The sequence below is a fragment of the Lactuca saligna genome, chromosome 8 (assembly GCF_052625555.1).
Source record: "Lactuca saligna cultivar CGN05327 chromosome 8, ASM5262555v1, whole genome shotgun sequence".
NCBI lineage: Eukaryota > Viridiplantae > Streptophyta > Magnoliopsida > Asterales > Asteraceae > Lactuca > Lactuca saligna.
In genome coordinates, this window is record NC_136424.1 from 87078937 (window position 1) to 87103661 (window position 24725).

The following is a 24725-nucleotide window of genomic DNA, read 5'->3' on the forward strand; positions in this document are numbered from 1 at the left end:
GCATAAAATCTTGTGAAAATCTATTAGCTTTAAGTTGTAAGAGTTACCAAGTCCAAAAGATAATCAAATGCTTACATTATCATGATGCAGGAAACATTTCCATGGTCTAAATGAAATGAAAACAAACATATAAACCATTTGTTGCTTACTAATTTGAAGGTCCATTACTTAACCAAGAAATTAGTCAACAAAAAGAAAGCATTCATTCATCCAAGCTCATGATCAAAGATAAATAAACACAACAACATGTTTAACTAGAAAACATTTCCATAAACTTCAAACACGATGTAATAATAAGTCTTCAAAGCAAATAATCATCCATGGGTCAAACCCTAATCAACCAAATGAAAGTTTAGCCAAGCATGGCCAAAGTAAAAGAAAAACAATATAGTTTAGTGGTACCAAACATTGTCTTAGATGCAAGATGGTAGGAAATTACACTATTCTTCCAAAAATTCTTCAAATCTTCCAAGGCTTTTTTAGAGAGAATATGATGTATGTTCTTCAAGTGATCTCCCCCAAAAATGGCTCCAATCTCCAGCAAAAGGGAGCTGATTTCCGGATTCAAAAAGGTATCAAAAGCCACCCACCAAACTTCCACAAATAGAGTCAACAAGTCAAACCCGAAATCAGCTCAGAACAATTCACACAGACCGTGTATGAGTCTACGCGAACCGCGTAGGTCATGCTGAATGTGAGACTTGGGCCATTAATCATGCATTCTAGCCCATTCTTCAACTTCAACCCACAATCATAACTCTTTAGAGCCCATTTGTGCCATTCCAAAGCCTTCTAATAATTGACCCAATACTCCTTAAATTTTCTTGTAGCTCGATTCCGCATCGCCTCATCATCATCCTTGTTCACAAATTAGGTCCAAATTGATTTCTTCTTAATGCAAGCACCAAGCCTAATCGCACCACTCCAAATCCACAAGCAAATCACATGCCTCCATAAGTCCCGCATCCTTCTAAGCCTCCAATAACAAATAGTCTTCGGTAAATCCTGCAATTAAGCTCAAAAGACTAGAAAGCACCCGGTAAAGGAGAAAAATGAAAAAAAGAGAAAATATGCATGAAGATTGACTAAAATGAGATGGTTTTAACTCAAAATAAACTATGAAAAGAGGTAATAAAAATGAAACTATCACATATTTGTGGACTTTTACTCCAAATATGTTTGGCTATACCCAATGAAACGAAAATTTGATGTTGCCACATTATTTCCACACTTTAAATCATTAGTGGAAAAATATTTTGACACCCCACTTGTATCTCTCTTTACCGATAATGGTGGAGAATCTCAAGGCCTAACCCCTTTCCTCAAAACAAATGGAATTTCCAATTATACTACCCCTCCCCATACACCGGAACAAAATGGCATCGTTGAACGACGTCATCGTCACATTGTTGAAATGGGGCTAACCCTCCTTCATTATGTCGGTCTTCCTCTCAGTTTTTGGACACACGCGTTTCAAACTGTTCTTTACCTAATAAATAGACTACCCACAGTTCTTGGTCATCAAAGTCCATTTGAACTCTTGTTCAACCAACCACCCAATTACTCTAAACTAAAGTCCTTTGGGTGTCTATGTTACCCTTGTCTTAGGCCCTACACACAATCCAAACTTCAACCCCATTCATCCCTTGCATCTTTCTCGGCTACTCTTCATCAAAATCAGCCTATAAATGCCTTGATCCCAAAAATAATCGATACTACCACTCCCGACATGTTGAGTTTTTCAATCACATATTACCTTACAAAAGTAACCAATACAACCCTCCCACTCTACCTACGGCTAACAATTTTCTAGCAACATCTATGCCATCTCTAACATATATGCATGTACCTCCTACTACCATTCCAAGTTCACCTTTGCGTACTTCACATGCACCATGCAACCTACCCTCTTCATCCAACTCAATGCTAGAACCTAATGAACCCTTATCATCTAACCAATCCTTGCCTGATCTCTCCTCCCCACCTCCTTCCCAATCACCCACTCCTGACCAACATACCCCCAACCTCACCCATCACCCTCACCCCCACCCCCTACCACCGCTTGTACTAAGACACCGAAAGCCAAACTCTAAATATTTCAACTCCACCTTTATTAACACATCCACCTTACACCCGATCCATCCCACTCTTGAACCCACCACCTACACTCAAGCCATGAAAATTCCAGATTGGCGCAAAGCAATGGACTTAGAGTTCAATGCCTTACTCCATAATGGCACTTAGGAACTTGTCCCATATACCTCTCACATTCCCATCAGTTGCAAATGGGTGTTTCGAGTCAAACGCAACCCGGACGGTTCTGTTGCCAAATACAAAGCTCGGTTGGTGGCAAAAGGTTTCCAACAACAATACGGAAAAGACTACTTTGACACCTTCAGTCCAGTCACTAAGTATGTCACCATTCGAACCGTTCACTCCATTGCACTCTCAAAAGATTGGTCACTTTGTCAACTCGATGTGAACAATGCGTTTCTCCATGGAACTTTGAATGAAGAGGTGTTCATGATCCAACCTTCGGGTTACATTCACCCCCAATTTCCCAACCACATATGTAAACTCAAAATATATATATATATATATATATATATATATATATATATATATATATATATATATATATGTGGTCTTAAACAAGCACCTCGTGCTTGGTACACTGAACTCGCCAACTTTCTTACCTTTGTTGGGTTTCACAAATCCATGGCTGATGCATCCCTCTTCATTTATAATCATGATGGCATCATATGTTACTTCATGGTCTATGTTGATGATATCATCCTCACCGGTAATAACCCTTCCTTCTTGGACCATTTTGTCTACACTCTTGCCTAACGATTCTCTATCAAAGACCTTGGTCCATTACATCACTTCCTTGGCAGAGAGGTTATTTCCACCGCTTTCGGCCTTTTCCTCTCTCAACATCGTCACATTCATGACCTTCTCACCCACTTTCACATGGATGGTACAAAAGAAGTTGCTACTCCCCTATCCTCATCAGTTGTTCTCTCCCTAATGGATGGCTCTCCCCCGGTTGACCCAACTCCCTATCACAAACTAGCGGCCTCCCTTCAATATCTTGCATTTACAAGACCTGATGTCTCATTTGCGGTTAACACGTTATCTCAGTTTATGCATGCTCCTTCTCAAACACACTGGAAAGCATTAAAAAGAGTTCTGCGCTACCTAAAAGGAACAATACATCATGGTCTCTTCTTAAAACGAGCAACTACACTAGACCTCAAGGCCTTCTCAGATTCTAACTGGGGTGGTGTTTCCACCGTCGGTCGATCCACTACAGGCTACTTATTATATATTGGGGGCAACATCATCTCTTGGTGGTCTGCCAAACAAAAGTCGGTATCCCAATCTTCTACGGAAGCAGAGTACAAGGCTCTTGCCAATGTTGTGGCAGAAGTCTCCTGGGTACAAAATCTACTCTATGAACTTGGTATAACCACGGATCACCCTCCCACTCTCTATTGTAACAATACAGGTGCCACCTATTTGTGTTCTAACCTGGTTTACCACTCTAAGATGAAACATGTCGCCTTGAACTATCACTTAGTGCGAGAAAAAGTCACCAATGACTCCCTTCGAGTACTCCATATCAACTCCACGGATCAACCTGCAGATGCTGTCACCAAGTTGATGCATCATTCTACATATCTTCATCTACGGTCCAAGATTGGAGTCTCCAACGGATCCTCTATCTTGTAGGGGTGTATTACGGATCAATCAAAATATTCAAATTCATAATTTGAATTTAATGAAATTGATTTAGTCCTGGTCAATATATTATTGTTGTATTTTGCCTAGTTTAGATCCATAATCTTTTCATTTCCGACTGTTGTAAATGGCTACAAATAGCCCTGTGATGTATGTATTTTTTATCAATGAAGATTTGCAAACACATGATATTGTGGATACATCTTTAGATGCTATAACTAATTGTCCACGTCTACTTTTCTTAGGTAACGTGCTTTCATAAAAAAGAAATATAGTAAAAATAAAAAACAGTAAAAAATGTACTACTTAGGTTTCAAGTGGTAAAATGGTCTCTTCTAAACGTTCCGTCAACATGTATAGCAAAATTGAATAAATTTTGTCAATTTGCATGGGAAGACTAGACACCAGCGGTCTTTCAATGGTGTTGCAACTTTCTTGCAAAGAGGTCAGGTCATATTCCTACCACATTCTGATAGCTTACAAGTTGCATATGTATGGAGAAATAATTTAATTAACGTCAAGATATCATTTATTAGTTTGTAGTTATATTTATTTTATAACTTTTTAAATTACTGTCATTTATTTAAATATATTTGTATTATTTATGTTTTAGAAATGAATCGTGTCTAACTTAAGCTTACGCGCACCACGGTTAATGGCCTCGAGTCACCACAAACAATCGAACCACCGTTACCACACAAGCAAAAACAACAACCAAGTTAAAACTCGGATAGAGAGGCTATCATATACACATCTCTCAAAATATTTCACCGGTAGTCCACTAATGAACTGGTTGTATTGTTTGTTTATAAACCAAATACGTATTGTGCTAGAAATGATAATTAGTTTGTACTTTTTATGATGCTAGCTCCGAACTAGCTTTTCTCTTCATATATGGATGTTATTTAAAAAACGGTTATTATATATCTTATAAATTATTTGTTTTTTAAACTATTAATAATTATATTCATATGAATGTCTTATTCACTAACTGTTAGTTATAGATATTTAAGATATTTGCTGAAAAAAATAAATAAGTTGATGTTATGAAATACTTTTGATATTTTATTGATATAAGAGCAAATACAAAAGCTGAATTAACACAATTGAAATTGTTGTATCTTCATATCGGTGTGCATGGATGATGTAAACCGGACACTTAGGATGTTCGAAAATCCGGAGTTTTGAATATCCGAAATTATGGATTATGGATACGGATTCAGATTGCAATAGGATATCTGAATTTTTCATCAATTTGTACGTACCTTTTACTCCAACTAAATATAAAATTCAATAAACATAAGCCGTACAAAATTTATGGTTTCTAAATTCCAGCAGCAATGTTCATTCGCACAAGTAACAAGTAACTCAATAGTCAATAGTCAATAGTCAATCGTCAATAATCACTTTCCAGTGAGTTTCTATCACCTATATAGCAGCAAATAAGGAATTGTATTATGCATAAAAGTCTTACGTACAAAATGCAGAATACAATTTGGCCACAAGAATAATAAGTCCACCTGGAGCACTATGAGGATATTTTAATTTATTAACCTGAAACTGAAGTATCTTATTAATTTTCTTTAACAATATATACCAAAATTTATAGTTGTTTTGTGATTTTATGTATCTCCATATTGTTTGTTTCCCTTCATAATGCTATACTGTTTTTTCACTTAATCTAAGGGGTTATCGTTGACAAGTCCTCCTTAAAAAAGCAAACAGTCAAACTATCAATCGAAATTAAAGAACACGGCGCTAACTAACTGTAATCAATAGCGCTACTCGCAAGTAGTGTGAAAAGATATTAAAGGGCACACCACTACCAGCCACAATGGACTTTCAACGGTGTTGCAACTTTCTTGCAAATTAAAGACACCACGTCAGCATCTTCCTTGCAATTTCTGAAAGACTTGCAATTCAGTTGCATATGATCTGACTGGTTTTTATCAAACGTTTAGTAAGAGTCTGATAATATAAATCCGATTAAAATTTGATATTTTTGAAAAATCTTTATCCAAAAAAACTTACACTTTTACAAGTACTTATTTGGTTTGAGTAAATTTGAATTAAAAACATAAATAAATAAAATGGATTTTATATAGGCATCTCGGAAAACATATTAAAAAAAGACCATTTGAATTTGTATCGTTATAAATTATACGAGATGGTCATATCCAATGCCAAATCCCAGTAAAAGCATATTCGGATTTACCCAAAATCGGATAACCAAAAAAAGATTTAATATGAACCGGATGTAACCAAAATCATGTTGATAGTTCTATTTAGTTAATAAATTTTTTACATCATTGTAATATTATTTAAACGTATTTATATAATTTTTATATAAACCAAATATGAAGTACTATTTAATTCTTATAAATCTTAAAAATTATTTATTGTTTAAATAATAAATATCTATATTCATATCCATATTAATATGATTAAACTATTTGAGCCAATAGTTTTTCCAACTCACTATAAATTAAATATCAATCTCGTCGAAATCCAATAAGAACCAACAACTCAAAGAGAACTTCTCTCTCATATCCCAGCACGAGCTTTGAATTCTTGTAATTATCTCTACTTTTTTCTATTAATAGCAAGAAAAGAATCTAAATTCTTTCTCCCTTGAAGTTGCATAAATCTCATATTGCTCTTTCATTTGCAGATAAATCATCTAACAGCAACATGGGTGCAGGTGGTAATATGTTGGATCCATCTAAGGCCAACGATATACTAAAACGTGTCCCAGTTGAGCCACCATTCTCATTAAGTGATCTAAAGAAAGCAATCCCTGCCCATTGCTTCGAGAGATCAGTCATCCGTTCATCTTACTATGTTGTTCATGATCTCATTGTTGCTTACGTCTTCTACTTCCTTGCCGATACCTATATTCCTATTCTTCCTTCTCCTCTAGCTTATTTAGCATGGCCAGTTTACTGGTTCTGTCAAGCTAGCATTCTTACTGGCTTATGGGTCATCGGTCATGAATGTGGTCACCATGCCTTTAGTGACTACCAATGGATTGATGACACAGTCGGCTTCATCGTCCACTCCGCTCTCCTCACCCCTTATTTCTCTTGGAAATACAGCCACCGAAATCACCATGCCAATACAAATTCACTTGATAACGATGAAGTTTACATTCCTAAACGCAAGTCCAAAGTCACGCTTTACTCAAAAGTTCTTAACAACCCACCTGGTCGAGTGTTCACTTTGGTGTTTAGGTTGACTCTAGGATTTCCTTTATACCTCTTGACTAATATTTCTGGTAAGAAATATGGAAGGTTTGCAAACCACTTTGATCCGATGAGTCCAATTTTCACCCAGCGTGAACGGATTCAAGTTCTGCTATCGGATTTTGGTCTTCTTGCTGCATTTTATGCAATTAAACTTCTAGTAGATAAGAAAGGTGCTGCTTGGGTAACCTGCATATATGGAGTTCCGGTGCTAGGCGTATTTGTCTTTTTCGTTTTGATCACATATTTGCACCACACACATCTGTCACTGCCTCATTATGATTCAACTGAATGGAACTGGATCAGAGGGGCTTTGTCAACAATCGATAGGGACTTCGGCTTCCTGAATAGAGTGTTGCATGACGTTACACACACTCACGTCTTGCATCATTTGATTTCATACATTCCACACTATCATGCGAAGGAGGCAAGGGATGCAATCAAACCAGTCTTGGGCGAGTTTTATAAGATTGACAGGACTCCGATTTTCAAAGCAATGTACAGAGAGGCCAAGGAATGCATCTACATCGAGCCTGATGAAAATAGCGAGCACAAAGGTGTATATTGGTACCATAAAATGTGAACACTTGGAAAAATGTATCTGCCTATTTAAAGCATTTTACCTTTATTCTATGTATAATAAACTATCTTAAATAAAAAATTGCTGAAATTGTTGGTTTTCTAAATATTCTTCTGGGTTCTGATATATATTATATCTATGTGCAATTAAAACCTGCACCAAACTGCTACTTTTTTTTTTTTTTTAACAATATTTCACTCTTGAGCTATTCTTAAATCCATTTATATTTCTAATTACACTTCAACCATCAAGGTCAAGAAGAGATAACAGCACCTATATAATATATATTGAGTAATTAATAAAATTTTATAAATTATATATATATATATATATATATATATATATATATATATATATATATATATATATATATATATATATATATATATATATATATATATATATACGAGATGTGACTGTCATGTATACAATTCTATGTATACAATCCTACGTATAGAACATTAAAAAACCGCGTAGTTGCGATTCATTCCATCCATTCCAAATATACGAAAATCATATAAATATCTAATTATAACTATTTTACACCATTAATAATATTAACAGAAAAAAACATAAAACCCACTTAACACCATTAGTGGTTCGAACCTTCTACTCGAAAGGCTATTAACGGTTAACAATCAAAAACATTAGTTCAGTTCATTAGAGTAAATGAATTTGATTACTAACATATCTTAAAAAGTGTTTCATTGCAAACATAATCATTTAGACACTTAGTGTATGGCTAATTTACTAGACATAATATATAATTAAAAATGGAAAAAAAATCTAACATAAAAAATACTATCATAATGCTTGACTATGTTTTTGACGCACTTAAAATAAAAGTTTTAGTTTCATGGAAAAGATAGTTAGTGTATGGCTAATTGCCTAATTCACTAGACATAATATATAAATCAAAAATGGAAAAAAATCTAACATAAAAAATACTATCATAATGCTTGACTATGTTTTTGACGTACATAAAATAAAAGTTTTAGTTTCATGGAAAAGATAGAGTTATTAAGGAAGTAATCATTCAAAATCAAATAATTAAATTAAAAATCTAGATTTTAGGATAAGTTATTTGAAGTTTTATGACTAAACTATACAAATGATCTCTTCGGTTTGCTTAAAATTGTTACTTTAGTCTAAAAAAGTTTTGACTTTCACCGCAAGTCTAAAGTTTTCATTTTGTTGCGATTTTAGTCCAATTTGATTTAGAAATATTTAAAATGATAGATTTACCCTTGGTACTTTCTTTTTCTATTTTTTTATTTATTTAACTGTTTTTTCTGATTAAAAGAAAAATAAAAAAGAATCTTTCTCTCTCTCTCTCTCTCGTGTGTGTGTGTGTGTATATATATATATATATATCATGGTTGCAGAAATCGCTAATCGGCCGCTAATCGGTGGATTAGCGATTAAGGATTAATCGGCTAGGCGGGGATTAATCGGGGACCATTAATTCTTAAGAAAATTATTAAAAAATTTATAAATCTAACTTTAATTCTCCAAAAAAAGTGATTAATCGGCGATTAGGTCCGATTAGGTCCGATTAAGTCCGATTAGGTCCGATTTTGATCTGCATTGACCAAACCCGATTTGGTCCGATTAACTCCGATTAGGTCCGATTAATTCCGACTTTGACCTATATTGACCAAGTCCGATTATAGTGACCGATTAGCAATAAATCTCATCAGTGGAGGTCCGATTAGCGATTAGTCACCGATTAATCGGCCGATTAGGCCGATTTCTGCAACACTGATATATATATATATATATATATATATATATATATATATATATATATATATATATATATATATATATATATTCATTCCAGTTTCACTACAAGGAAGGGTATCGATGGTTTTGACACTGACCCAAAATGCTCCCTCTGTCACTCCATGTTGGGCGCTGCCATGGTAAAAATCCACCACCACCATGTTTATTTTGTCAAGTACAGCAGCCCCAAACATCCTCGACCCTTACTCCTACCTCCCCTCGTCTCTCACGCGTCGACCTCACCGAAGGAAATAAACAGAAGCAGTAGGAGTCATCGGAACGAGCCCCACCGGCTGCCACCGTAGTTCTCAACCCACTATGTCATCCCCCTACCATTACCCATTGCCTTCTAACACTCCAGCATCGCTGATGCCTTCCACCTGTTGCCTCCGTTCCAACATTCACCTGCTATTGCCCTCCACTAAAAACCACCGACTGTGTGGCCACCATGCAACCACTACAACTCCATCACCACCCTCGTTCTCCTGTTTCCTCTATCAAATGAAGCTTGTATTGATCTGCTGCCTTCCCACTCGTCGTAAATAGTCGGACACAAGAAAAAACCAGACAACAAGCTGTTGTTGTAACTCCTACATTTGTCACCCACTCCGCTATCACCAGTCACAACCACCATCTCCAACTTATGTTCGTTTGATTTTCTCCAATTCTACATTCCAGGGTTCAAATTACCTTCTCTTTGCGGTGTCATTTTACCAGATATTGAAGCTTTCCCCGAAAACTTTCATTTAGGTGTGATTAGGGCTCGAAAATCCTCAATTGGAGCAACAATGATAGTGTACATGCAACATGCCCTTCGTCGCTATCATCGCCACTGAACATCCTCTCCAGTGAAGATGATGGAAAAAATGACGGGTCATTTGATTCCTCAGTTTAGCCCTTTGCGATTCACACAAAAAAAATGGTAATGGGGCAGTGGTGGAACTAGAAATTTTGATATGGGGGTACAAACATTGTCAACATATTATATGTAGTTATAATCTCTTTAGTTGGGGGTACAATAACATAAAATATATTTACAAATAATATTTTTTATATATATAAAACAATTTTTTGGGAGTACTACAGTACCCCCAATGCCCCATCTAGCTCCGCCACTGTAATGGGGACTTACGTAGTAGTAGCAGCAGCATAAAAGAGGTGGTCGATGGTGGTGACCAAGAGCAGCTCTACAGTGGTAGGAGGCTGCCAGGTAGCCTAGCGGCTACTTCCTTTTTTCTTATGTCGCCAGTGGTCATCGAAGGGGAAGAGGGAAGAGGTAAGGCAGTAGGTTGGAAACAAGAGAGAGAGAGAGAGAGAGAGAGAGAAGAGAGAGAGAGAGATTTCATTTTTATTTTTTTATTTTGTAATAAAAAATTATAAAAATAAAATAGAAAATACTAATTTTATTTTTTATTTTTTCTTTTAATAAAAAAAGTATTTAAATAATAAAAAACTGTAAAAGAAAAAAAATAAGGGCAAAATAGTCATTATGAAAAAAATTATTGAGAACTGGACCAAACTCGCAACAAAATGAAAAGTTTGGACCTCTGGTGCTAGTCCAAACCTTTTTGGTCCAAAGTGACAATCTTCAGCTAACCACAGTGACCATTTGTGCGGTTTTGTCAAGTTTTATTAATCAAAACTATTTCGTTTTATATGTTCTATATACAAGCTTATATATATATATATATATATATATATATATATATATATATATATATATATATATATATATATATATATATATATATCAGCTACATATTCACTTTTTCCATATACATGTAGTTGTATTTATGTAGCATCCAGTTTACCAGGTATATTGTTTTAATTTTTAATTTAAGGATTTTGGAGGGACTCGACGAGTTGGTGCCTCAACTTGTCGAGTAGGGTTGCAACTTGGTAGTGTGGATAATGAATGGACTCGAGGAGTCGGAAAGATGACTCGTCGAGTCAGCGTTGATGGCAGAAACCCTAATTCTCTCGGGCCTAGGCCTATTTAAAGGCACTTAAGGTCTCCTATTGCAGATACCCTTCAGAGGAGAGAACCCTAAACGAGTCCTGAGTGTCGGGAAAGAAAGAGACCTATGTTGAGCTTCTTGGTGGGTGTCTTGGAAGGAAGAGGAAGGTTTCAAGCCAAAGGGGGCCAGAGGAGGTTGTAGATCCACGATTTGCAATCAAGGAGCATCAGTTGGAGGTATCAATTTGGACCCCATTCTTCCCTAATTGAGTAGATCTGTCTTTTGTGGATTAGGGCTTGTATTACTTTCTTAGTGGGGTTTTGAATGCATCAAACCCCTCTTATGAGTTGGTAGCATATATCTGGACCTTGGAGGGTCCAGAGAGTCCGAAAGTAGGAAGCCATGGTGGAGAAACTATTTGGATTTGAAGCTAGGAACCATTAATGGAGTTTTTATGGTTTATAATGAAAAATACACCATGCATGGACATCAAGATCGGACCTTTACGTGACTTTTGGGTAGTAGGAGGTTAGATCTATGAGTTAGAGCTACAGATCTGACCTCAGGTGACTGAATGAGTAATCTAATAGAGCCAACTCACTAAGTCCATGGGATGACTCGACGAGTTGTAGCGGGTGTGATCCACTAGTCTTGGCAAGTGTTGACTTATCGAGTTGGGAGTCAACTCAGTGAGTTGAGCGAACCTTAGGAAGATCATGGAGAATTCGAGGGGACTCGGCGAGTCACAGATGTGCAGTCGACGAGTCAAGTCAACATGGAATGTTGACCCAGGTTGACTTCTGTTGACTTCATGAGTGGGCCAGTAAGGGAGTCGGTGGGGCAAAGGAGGGGTAAAATGGTCTTTTACCCATCCTGAGGATCAAAAGAAGAAAAGAGGACTTAAGGTATAAAGAGTAATAAGTCGGATAATGATTGAGATGCTTGTCTTATGTGTTAGGCAGAGACTAGTCCAAGATTTCCGAGGCTTGTCGGTTACCTGCTAACCGAGGTGAGTCTTCTCACTATACTTTACCTGGAAGGGTAACTATGTGTAACCGGAAGGTCTTAAGTGCTTGTATGAATTATATGATTCATATGATATGTATATGTTGTATGAGTTGGACCGAAAGGTGAAGCAGGATTGGACCGGAAGGTCCACAGGGTTAGGAATGGAAGGTCAGCATCGTAGGACCGGAAGGTCTACCAGGATTATGGGATCGGAAGATCCCACTGAGACACAACGACCAGAAGGTCTTGTAGCCTAAGGTGGCTAGTATGTGTATGTTGTGTTTTCAGGAACTCACTAAGCTTTGTGCTTACCGTGTTATGTGTTATGTGTTTCAGGTTTCTCAGGATCGCCGGACAGCACCGACTTAAATGTACACACCAGAGAAATAGTTATGTTTGAGGATCGTATATTACTAATTAATCAAACATGGAGTTGTGTTTTGTAAATTGAAAAAATTATATTTTTATACATATGTTATAAAAAGTATGCGTTTTAAACATGAAAAATTCGTTTGAAAATTTACGTCGTTACAATTTATACATTCGTATTAAAATGTAATTTGTAATTAACATTGACTAATTAAATGATGAGATTTTTTAAAACATTTTAGATAAATAATGATATATTATTTTAAATTTTAAAAAAAAAAACAAATACTATTTAAATAAGCTAAACCATTTGGATGATAATTTATTTGGAGTTCAATATTAGTGTAATTATAAGTTAACATTTATTTTATGTCATAAGTTAGTGTAAAACTAAAAAAATATATTGAGCACTCAGTGGTTAAAATAAGGAAAAAAAACTATCTAGTCGGATGATACAAAGTGTTCCATAAATAATTATCAATAATAATAAGTTATAAACAAAACTTCCAACAAAAAATTCTTTGAGAAATAATATTTTATTTAATATTAATATGTGATACTATTATTTTTATAAATATGAATATATAATCTCTCTCTCTCTTTATATATATATATATATATATATATATATATATATATATATATATATATATATATATATATATATATATATATATATATATATATATATATAGAAGTAGGTTCATGCGAAAATATATTTTATCTTATAAAAATCAAACACATGAACTATAAAAAAATAAATTTATTAGCAACAAATTAAAGATAGTAAGTTTACATTGGATTGTGTTATGGTAATATATATTTAAAAACGGTTTTAATAATTATTTTTTTTTTCACGTCCTTAATCATTTTTAAATTCATATTTTCGTAATAAAAATGTTAAGAATCGTACTTTGCTAATATGAAACAATTTCTCTTCTATCATAGATTATCATCATGTATTTCAAAGTTTGGATGAATTATTTTCCAAAATATAATGTTGAGGTGACACAATATCATAGATTTTTCTTGTTAGTGTCAATATCAATAAATGCGTTGCTGGGAGTGAATGTTGCGTGATCAAGCCGGTCCATTCCCTTTAGTACTGGAAGTACCTGAAAACACCTAAATAAACTATAAGCAAAAGCTTAGTGAGTTCCCAAAATATAACATAACATACAACCATAGAAAACCAAACCACATGCACAAGATTGTCATGGCTACCACCATAGTCTTTACCTGGAATACGATAAGCTACCCCCATGGTCTGATATCCAAGTGTCAAGGGCTACCCACATGGTCTTTACCTTAAATGCCATGGGCTACCCATATGGCCTGATATCCAAGTGTCATGGGCTACCCCATTGTCTTAAAACAAGTGTCACGGGCTACCGTCGGGGTCTTCAAACAATAATTAAATAAAAACTGTCAATCCGCATGTCAGTTAATGGACCGATATTGGTGTCTTCGACCCATTGATATAGTGAGAAGACTCACCTCAGACGGCTAATAAAAATACTGCTCAGTTACCGGTCCGAATGTCACAACCTCAAACCAGAATAGTCAAAAAGTCTAAGGGTGGATGACTTCATGTATAGTATCATAACATAATGAATAATAGTGATCAAAGCCATACAACCATCATAATTATAAGAAGTTTACATAGCATCCAAAACATTGTTTGATTCAATACCGAATACATATGACAAAAATAATTAACGTGACACTGTGACGCCTCATCCTCAAAACCTTTTGATTGCATGTTTACTGGTTTCTCGAGAATACAAGTAGTAAAGTGTCAACAAATTAAGTTGGTGAGTTCATAAGAGTTTTACATGCAAAAAATTTGTAACTTTTCCTTGTAAGATGATAGTGTATGTTTCCAGAAAATCCAATATTTTCTTAAAATTGAGTTGTAGTCTTAAAACCCCAAGACCAAAGAGGTATAAGTATCGATGTACTTGAAAATAGTATTATGTAGTTTTATCATTTTATAAAACCATTTGAACGTAATGTTAGCCCCATAAACCAAATGTATAGTTAATACCCCATGTGAGTTATTATAATCATGCTAAAACTAAATGGCATGTTACGACGTTCTTCAGATGTCGGAATGTTACACAATTGTCACCCCAGACTTGCCGGTTTAACTATAGCTAACAACATAGGCTCAAGATTATCAGTCTCGTATAGATCTATACACAAGTGTCGCTCTCTTACCAAGATTTTGGTTATAATTTCAGGACTTTAGTGTGTACTCTGGTAGGTACGGTCAAGACTATGTCTCACAAAATTGTATAAACAGGTTTAGGTATAGTGTAATGAAAACCCTTTGTAACTGAAAATATTACATTTCCATGGTGATTACATAGTGTAAAATAATTATACATTTAAATAGTTATTTGTTCACCCCAAAAATGGTAAAATAATGTTAATGACCCATAACTATACCCATTATAGTTTATTATGAATGCTTTGTTGCGTCCGTGTATATATATATATATATATATATATATATATATATATATATATATATATATATATATATATATATATAAAAGTTAACATGCTTAGATGTTTTTTTAATGATTATTTATATAACTTACATGTAGCACAATTATAAAAACATTTACTATGTCATAGTCATTTTTCTAGTTTTTGCCATTTTTAACGACATTAACCGGTAAATAGTAAAATATAACTGTGTAAAACTTATTTTACCCTTTTGGAACAATTAAGTCACATTAACTTTATATGTACAAAACAACGTATTTTTGGTTTAAACCCACAAAAATAGTATCATAACCTAGTTATGACCATTTGTATTAGAAAACCCACTTTCACACAAAAATGGTGTAATAACTAGGTTATAACCATTTTTGTTAAAAAAACCATATTTTGTTCATAAAAACTCTAATCTTTATAATTTTGTGGTTATAACTATTAATTAAGAAACATATAACATATTTATACTTGTTCTTCTTAGTTTTGCATTTCAAACCAACATACCACATATAAATGTTCAAGTAACTAGTAAATATCACATTTATGCAAATAATACTTTTTACACAACATAGAGATGAAGAATGATGTTGGTGAGGGCCTCTCAACCGAATTTAAAAAGACAGGAGAGAGGGTAGAGTGGGGGTGGGGTGGGGTAGCATGCATGGATGTGTATTGGTTAAGAATTTGTTGGAAAAGACGAGACAAGTCTTGTCTAGTTATGGGAAAGTCAACACTTGTATTTATTTATTTATTTTATTTGTTTTTATAAAAATGTTGACCTTTTTATAAAAAGAGATGATAATTTATAAAAAGTGTGGTAAAATAATGCCAAATTATGAAATTTTGAATCATGAAAATTTCAAATTATCATAACCTTAATATCATCAAAAATATTTGCACATGGTTTTATAAATATTATTTATTCCAAAATAATACATACTTGAAATATCGAATTTCGTATTGTTAGTTCTAAGTAGGATTTTTATTCAATAATTGATGAAAAGCGACGTACTTTGTATTAATATTTGTAAGTTGTAAATTAGGAACATTATGAACATATCGCTTACCCTAAAATCCTAAAACTAATCGAGTTGACTTGGTTGACTTGTTGAGTTTGCTTGACCAAGACTTGACAATTGTCACATCATTCCCCCGTTAGAAGGAATTTCATCCCAAAATTTTCACCTTGAGAAGGTTCTCACGAGCTAGGGAAAAGATGTGGGTATTTCTGTTTCATTTGGTCCTCCCATTCCCAAGTGAATTTTGGCCCTTGCATGGCGTTCCAATAAACCTTCACTATGGGTATGCGGCTTTGTTTTGTTCTTTTGAGCTTCATGTCCATGATCTCCATAGGTTCCTCGACGAAGTGGAAACTCTCATGTACTTCAATTTCGTCAAGTGGAATGACGAGAGTCTCATCGGACAGGCACTTCTTCAAGTTGAGCACATGGAAGGTGGGGTGTACGTTACCGAGTTCCTGCGATAGTCGGAGTTTGTAAGCTATCGGGTCGATCCTGGCAAGGATCTTGAATGGCCTGATATACATTGGATTCAATTTCCCACGTTTTCCAAAAAAAATCATTCCCTTCAAGGGTAAGACCTTCAACAGTACGTAGTCACCAACCTGCATGAGTAAGATGTGGCTATCCTGCATGAAGATCAGTGCGGACGGTATGTTAGGGAGTCAGACCAATTCGAGACTTTAGATTTCAAGTTGAGTAAGATGTGGCTATCCTGCATAAGGCTATTTTAGGCTGGGAAAAGGTTCGGTCATCTTCAGGTTTGAAGAGCCTTGCTAGGGCGTCGCCTTGGGAATAGGGTGTTGTATGCTCAAGATTGTGGTTATGTTGACCAAGTCGCCTGGCGCCTAGGTTAGAAATGAATGATTTCGAGGACGAAACCTAATTTAGGTGGGGGAGAGTTGTAACTCCTTGTTCTAAATCGATTCCTAATTAGAGGTTGTGGCCCGAAGATCAATCATCATAAGGCTTAGGGCCTTTGAAAAGGTGAGATCTAGACCCATTCGTGTGTAAGTAATGTAATTGAAGTGATATGGGTGTTCGGTTCGTGTTTTGGAGCATAAGGGTATTTCGGTAAAGTGTCAGTTCGTGCTTTTATGGAATTTATATTTTTTTTTGGAAAGTCTTAAGGCCGATATGAGTTGATATAAGTGTAGAGCTTCTTTTTACCTTTCCGTCGATATAAGGATTGTTGGAAACAGACTTGTAACAAAGAAGTTATGGCCTTTAGAAGATTGGTGAAATTAGGGTTTCACCAGGTAAGTTGGGCGTACACTAGTGTACGTATGGTATACTAGAAGGAGGGTCAGTACGCGGGGTGTAGATCTTTAGTATTTTGGATGTACTGTACCAAATGGTCGTGATCATCCTTTGGAGTACGCATGGCATACAGGAAGTACGTTGGGCGTACTACAGTTAGTCCCAAACCCTATTTTAGGGTCTTGGACCCTATTTAAACTCATTATCTCATCACCTAACCCTAGTATCTTCAACCTTCATCCCTCTAAACCCTAGAAATGAAACCCCTAGCCCCCATTTGAGTGGGTTTTGAGTTTTTGGTTGTTATTTGATTCTTTTGGTGTTTATATAAGAAGAAGGAGCCTCTTGGAGAAATAAGGGATTGCTTGAGGCTTTTGGATCAAGGTTTGTTGCATCATGAAGGTATAAAGTTTCTACCTTGGTGATCATATATGTTAGATCTAGTTCATGAAGTATTTTGTGCATTTTGGAATCTTTGTGTTAAAGATGGGTTTTTGATCTACTCCAGAAGCAATGGGTGCTAGATCTTAGCTCCATTCAGTCCCTAGGTTCATAAAAATGCAATCTGTATAGTGTATTTTTGGTCCATTCAAGCATTAAGAACTTTTTTAAGTCCTTATTGAGCTTTTGAGTCCCTTTTTTTCCAATGAAGCATGTAAAGTTGACAACTTTACATGATAAGTAGTCTTAAGGAATCGAATCTGAGAGTTTGGCACTTTGTCTAAACCAATTAAGGGCTTATTGGAGTGAAAAAAGGGTTTGAGGAGTGCAATGGGCGTACGTAAGTGTACGCTCAGTGTAATGCTGAATTTATGCTTAAAGGACTTGTACTCTATGCTTCAAGGTTGTGTACATGGGGCGTACATCTTGAGTATGTTGGGCGTACTCCCCAGTTCAGCATTAATGGTCCTTTTGAGTTTGGGCCTTGTAAGGCCTATGGGATTTTGTTTTTGGGCCATGGTTAGGCTGAGGACTTTCTTGGTATTGGTCTCTTGAGAATTTTAGGCCCAATTAGGAAGTTGGGCTATATTGGGCTTTGTTGCTTTTGTCTTGGGCTTTGGATTGCCATTTTGGGTTTTGGGATTTCTATGCATTTTGGGTTGGATTTTGGTTATGGAACAAGTAAGGAAAGGATAAAATGGTCTTTTACCCTTTAGGAAGTTAGTTTATGGAGTGCACCTTGGATTTTGGGTTATCAGGTTAATCATTGATTAAGCATGTATTTATTGTTAATTGGCGCAAGGTTCTTCGGTTCAGCGGTCCGAGCAGCCATATGTATATCAACGAATTGAGGTGAGCCTTCCTCACTATACTTGCGGGTCGAAGGCACCAAGGCCGATCCATTGGATTGAGATCTTACTATACTTTGATATGCTGAGAACGGAATAGATCTGCATGATTATATGCTAGTTTCCAATATGCTTAGTCTGGTAGATCTGTATGACTACATGTGTTTCTGTCTGCATGACATATTGTACATGCTTTTTATCGATTATATGAGACATATTGTTGTGGGTTGAGGTTGTACTGCTTTGTGTTATAGCTAATAAACTCGAGAGCATTCCACATATGATTTGAGGGTCGGTTGGCATGCCATACTCATATTGAGGGCTCGGAAGCATTCCAAATATGAGTTAAGGACCAGATGGTATGCCAAAATCGTACTGAGGGCTTGAGAATATTTCGGTTCGATGACTGATTGGGTCAAAGAGCAAACCAGACATAAGTTGTAGGCCCTAGGGGAAAGCCAGACTTATGTTGTGGGCTCTGGAAGCATGACATACATAAATTGTAGGTCCCAAGAGCAATCCAGACTTATGCTGTGTGCTCAGAAGTAAGCCAAATATGAATTATGGGCCCGAGAGACAAGCCAGACACATATTATGGGCTCAGGCGTAATCTGATCCTTTAGATGTGGACCCAATACATGTTATTTGAGTATGTTATCCGTTTGTGTGGTGGTACTTTGGGAAACTCACTAAGTTTTGTGCTTACAATTTTGGTTTATGGTTTTAGGTACTTTAGAGAATCATAGTGAGGAGAAGGCGTGACTATACACATCCTGATTTTGTGTCACTTATCTTAAGAGGCACTGATTTTTAAATAATGTTTTGGAAATAATGTTTTGTGAACACTTTTATTAGTAAATGGGTTGTTTTGAAGAGTTTTAATTGGTTGAAATTTTTTGGATGTTACAGTTGTACTATCACGGCTTATTGTGATTCTGATTCGTTGGCTCTTGAAAGACTTAGATGTGATTCTTACTGGTCCAACCGTGTTATATTGTAACAATCAAGCAACACGTCACATTGCTTCCAATCTCGTCTTTCATGAACGAACAAAACACGTAGAAATAGAATGTTACTTTATTTGAGAACTGGTCGAACTCCAAATAGATGTGACGTCATCATATTGAGTCCAAGATGTGGATTGCTGACATTCTTACCAAAGGATTAGGAACTCAACAACTGGAATTTCTTCTTGGTAAGTTGGGTGTTCGAAATCTACATATTCCAACTTGAGGGGGAGTATTGGATTTTATCTCTAGTCATATATATCCTCTAGTATATTCCCTATTTTTTAGCTTCTTAGCCTTATCAAGTTGTCATATATATATATATATATATATATATATATATATATATATATATATAGTCTCTCGTTTTGTATTTTAAGATTGAAGCAATAAAAAGATATTTTATTTTTCTACCAATTTTATCACTTTGTTCGTTGTCTCGTTGGTGGTCACCTGAAGAGTTCGGATAATAAATTAATTTAAGTTGAGATTGCATACAACCACACTACCAACCATAACACCAGGTTCAGTCAGTCCGGGATGTTTATTTCGCTCAACGATGGGGACCATTAGATCTCCTTCCACTTTTGAGTACCGATAAGGATGAAGAAAGGGTTGTTGCTTTACTTGCATAAGATGATCGTGGATGGCCCTCTAAAAGCCCATATGATATTCATCTAAGGGGCTGTTTGATAGTTGTTGACAGGATTAGAGCTGACTAGGTTAAAAGCTGATTGAGTTAGAAATTCTAACTGAGCCTACATCTGACCTAATTTATGTTTTTTGATAATTTCTCTGACTATCTGTAGTGAATAATGAAAAATGACCATATTACCCATATGTTGTTTCTTGTTCTCAATAAAATATTTATAAAATTACAATTGCTTCATTGTTCTTAACAGAAACTCGTAAGTCAACCAACCGCAAAAGCTTATTAGCTCCAACCACAGATATTACAAAATAATTATAAAATTCTAATAGATCTCTTGGCAAAATTGTTTCAGAATTATTCTACAAAACAAAACAAAAGATGCTATTACAAAATGATTTTTTTCGCTGTATTCAAGAACTTACACATAGGATGATATTAAAAACACTCTTGAGAAGAATTACATGTTTGTATTTTTTTTTTTTTTTTGTATCAATAATGATGAATCTACAACACTTGGTTTCACTACAAAGGAGTTATGAATAGAACTAACAAAAAGAAAAGAAAAAGCAAAACTAGGAAACACACCTACATGTTCTCTTGATCCAAAGGAATACATTGATCTAACACCAAATGAAGAATATACAACACCACCACCAATATAAACCTTTTTTAGTGTCTATGATACATCCTTTTGGCAAAATTTGTCAATGATCGATTATTTGATCTCATCATCGTTTCATCACTAATAATGATGGACCCGTGAAGGAAAAAAAATGGATTAAAAAGTCACATAATTTTCTTCAAATCAACATTGCACCATAACCCCCACTGTATGTGTAAAAGAAAGGACACTCAATTGGTAAGATTAACCAACAGGAAGTAGACAATTTCATTTTCCAACATGATACCTCAAATTCTTAGTAGATAAACACTCTCAAAAGCTTAAAAAAATCAACGCAAACAAAGCCCATGAATTTGATTACAATCTACAACTTCAAGAAAAATAAAACGAGTCAACTTTGAGATTAAAGAAAAAGGGTTAATTACTAGTGATTTAAATCATTTTAGCAAGTGGGTATCAATGGGAAGCAGTTAATTGATCGACTACAACATGTAATTCACATAAAATTAACCATCTCCGTCCCCCTGTTATTCGATTTTGACCTGTAATCAGATTCTAGACGTGTGTGAAGATTGCGATCGATTCAAAACGAGATTAGGGTGAGAGTATAGAAACCCAAAAACATTTATATTTTTTAGAAAAATGGTAATACCTGCAACTTGATTAACAGAAAAATGGGTGAAATCTCGTTTTCTTCTTGGTGCCATGGGAGGGAGAACAATAGAAAGAGACGACAGCTATAATCAATCATGAGAGAAGGGATTGGGAGTTCGGTGGTGAATGAGGTGGCCGGTGCTAGAGAGGACGGTGGTGGAGAAGCTGGTCGATGAGGCTGAAGAGCACAGTGAAGGAGCCAGAAATTTTGATATGGGGGTATAAACATTATCAATATATATTCTATGTAGTTATCATATCCTGGATATTAAAAAACATTGTACAATATCCTAAGTTGGAAGTACAATAACATAGAACATGTTTACAAATAATATTTTTTATATACATAAAACAATTTTTTGGGGATACTATAGTACCCCCAACACCCCATCTAACTCCGCCACTGGAAGAGCATCAAAGACTCGATGGAGAGGGCAGAGTGAAATTCATTCAAGGAGAAGAAGGGCAACCAGGAAAAGGAAGTTCACTTTGTCATTCAACAGCAAGTTTTTTGAGGACCGAGTCACGATGTTGGTCGGCAATAGTTAACCGAGTCAGCCAACTTTAAACCCTGTCAAACATTTTGACTGCTGATTCGGTCAGCAGTCAGCTCTGAGTGAACTGAGTAACTGCAAAACAAAACAGCCCCTAAGCTAATTAATTCCCTAGTAAACTTTAATTTTTTTCCTTTATTTAACCTTATTAGCAATTGTAACTTGTCAATTAATACGAGATAATAATCAGACTTTTCATTCAGTTTCCTTTTAGCATGCAACCTAAGTATGACAAATGGAAAACCTGGAAAGTATGGCAGGTGTGTTCTTCTTACGCACATACATTAATTGTGACAACTAATTGTAATGCCCTTTTGTTAATTAATTTGATATCTGTGTTGGTAAGTCATGTATTGGTTTGAACACAGACAACTAAATGTATAAACCAAATAGGAAATTAAAATACTATGATTGAGTGAACATACAATTAACTTATTGGAGATTAAAGGTTCTTTATAGGTAGTGAGATTATTTCGCTATTTCCCCGGCGTGAAATAGTTGGAAATACGTTAAATGTGATTATGGTGGTGGTTCTCAAATTCAATAGTGTTAATATTCGCATATAACAAAAAAAATGTTAGGATATAGATATTGTGCTCGTATGGTATCACAGATTTTCCAACTGTAAACGATAGGAATGTTGTATTTAATGTTAAGATACAATTTTCTATGTAATCGTTACAACGCGGAAGTATTTTTAAATAGATTGTATTAAACGATTAGATTATTATTATTATTATTTTAAACGGGAAGTATAACCTACTTTTAAACTGTTTATAAAATTCACATATGTTTATGATAGAACTTGAACCATCAACCTCAAGAAAGAAGGTCAGAGGCGGAGCATCATTAGGGCCAGGAGGGGCAGTGGCCCCTCCTGATTTTTTTTCTTAGAAGTAGTCTAGCCCAATAAATTTTACACAAATTTGTGGCCCAAAAATAAAAACTTTTGCTTGCCCCCTACACTCGGTAGTCCAAACTCTAAACCAAAGTCGTCGACCCTCTAACCCTCGCTCAGTCGCTTCAACGCTCTTCGCTGGAGCACCTGTCCACCTCGACACCTTCCAATCGGCAATCTGCAATCACCGCTGATAGCTCCACCTCTCACCTCACGCTGGAATCGACCAGGTATGTTCAGTGTTCTCTCCATTTCTCTCTTCTCTCTTTCTCCATCGGACCACCATCCCATTCCATCAGCCCCCTGATTAAGTTTAATTGAGTTTTATATTCAGTTCTTCATATGTCTGAATTTACGTGTTATACTAAATTACTTACTTCAAATTGAAACACCAAACCCAAAACTTGAGTTTACAAAATCTAACATGTAATTATGATGACCTGAGAGGATTAAGGGGTTTCATGAATGGGTTGGAATTGCCAATTAATGGTTGGTGGCCTTAAAATTCATCAACTTTTTCATTTTCCGGTTGCTGCAACTAGGTCGGTATCAATTAGAATTCCTCTTCTGGTAGGATTGTTAGATTAGAACTCCTGAATCACATATTAACAGACAGTAGCTCCGATTCATTTTCTAATTTAAATAGGGTTTTACCACTTAACATAAACCTGCATGCACTTCAAGTATTAGATATATCTGATAATACATGATACTCTTGCATCTTACCAAAAGTTAAAAGCTTTAAATCTTGCCAAGAATCCCAAATTCAAAGGCTAAGTCCCACAAGCTCTCAAGAATTTCCCTTCTCTTTCTTACCTTTTCACTTTCCATTTGTAGCCTCAATGACCTCTCAACGGCTCTTAAAGTTCTCCAACACTGCCACAATCTAACTGTTTTAGCTCTTACTATGAACTTCTATAACAAACAGTTGTTATCTGATGATGATCTGCAGTTCAAATCACTAAGAGTACAACTAGCGACATATGATAATTTTTGACCTGTTATGGTGTTCATGCATTGCAATATGAAACATACTATTGGCTTCATATTGATTGGTCTCATCATTCATTTGTGATATAAATAGATAAGAGAAATTACTAAAAACATTGATTTGAAGTTTGTAATTCTTCTTCTACATATTTTTGGGGTTTATTTGTAGAAAAAAAAATTATACTTTTAGCCCCCCAAATTAATTGCTCAAGCTCCGCCCTTGAAGAAGGCAACACCGGATACCACTGAAGTAGAAGCCCTTTGGTATTAAGTGAATTTTAAATTTGAGTCTTTTAATATATTAAACGAATTTTAGAAGAAATATTATTGTATATATTTAATTTCAAAATGATATTGTATTGCAATATATTTTTTGTCACTAAAATTCAATATTCTAAATGGTGACATGTTGTAATAGATAATGAAAGTAATGCATTTATAAAAGAGCGTGTTGCACTTGATAGATGAAAGTGTTGACATAGATTACAAATAAACCTTTTAAGTGTTTCACTTGATGTAAAATATGTTGCAATTGGTATATAAGGTGTTACACATTCAAAGTGTTTGAATCTAGAAAATTTATGAAATA

The 24725-nt window shown here is 35.3% G+C and overlaps 1 pseudogene across 1 annotated transcript; it reads left to right on the top strand.

Moving 5' to 3' along the window:
- The first annotated feature begins 6204 nt into the window (after positions 1-6204).
- Positions 6205-7672, top strand: LOC145008806 (delta(12) fatty acid desaturase DES8.11 pseudogene; annotated as a pseudogene). The gene is made up of 2 exons (XR_013663640.1): positions 6205-6317; positions 6416-7672. The product of XR_013663640.1 is annotated as a delta(12) fatty acid desaturase DES8.11 pseudogene (transcript).
- The last annotated feature ends 17053 nt before the right edge of the window (positions 7673-24725 follow it).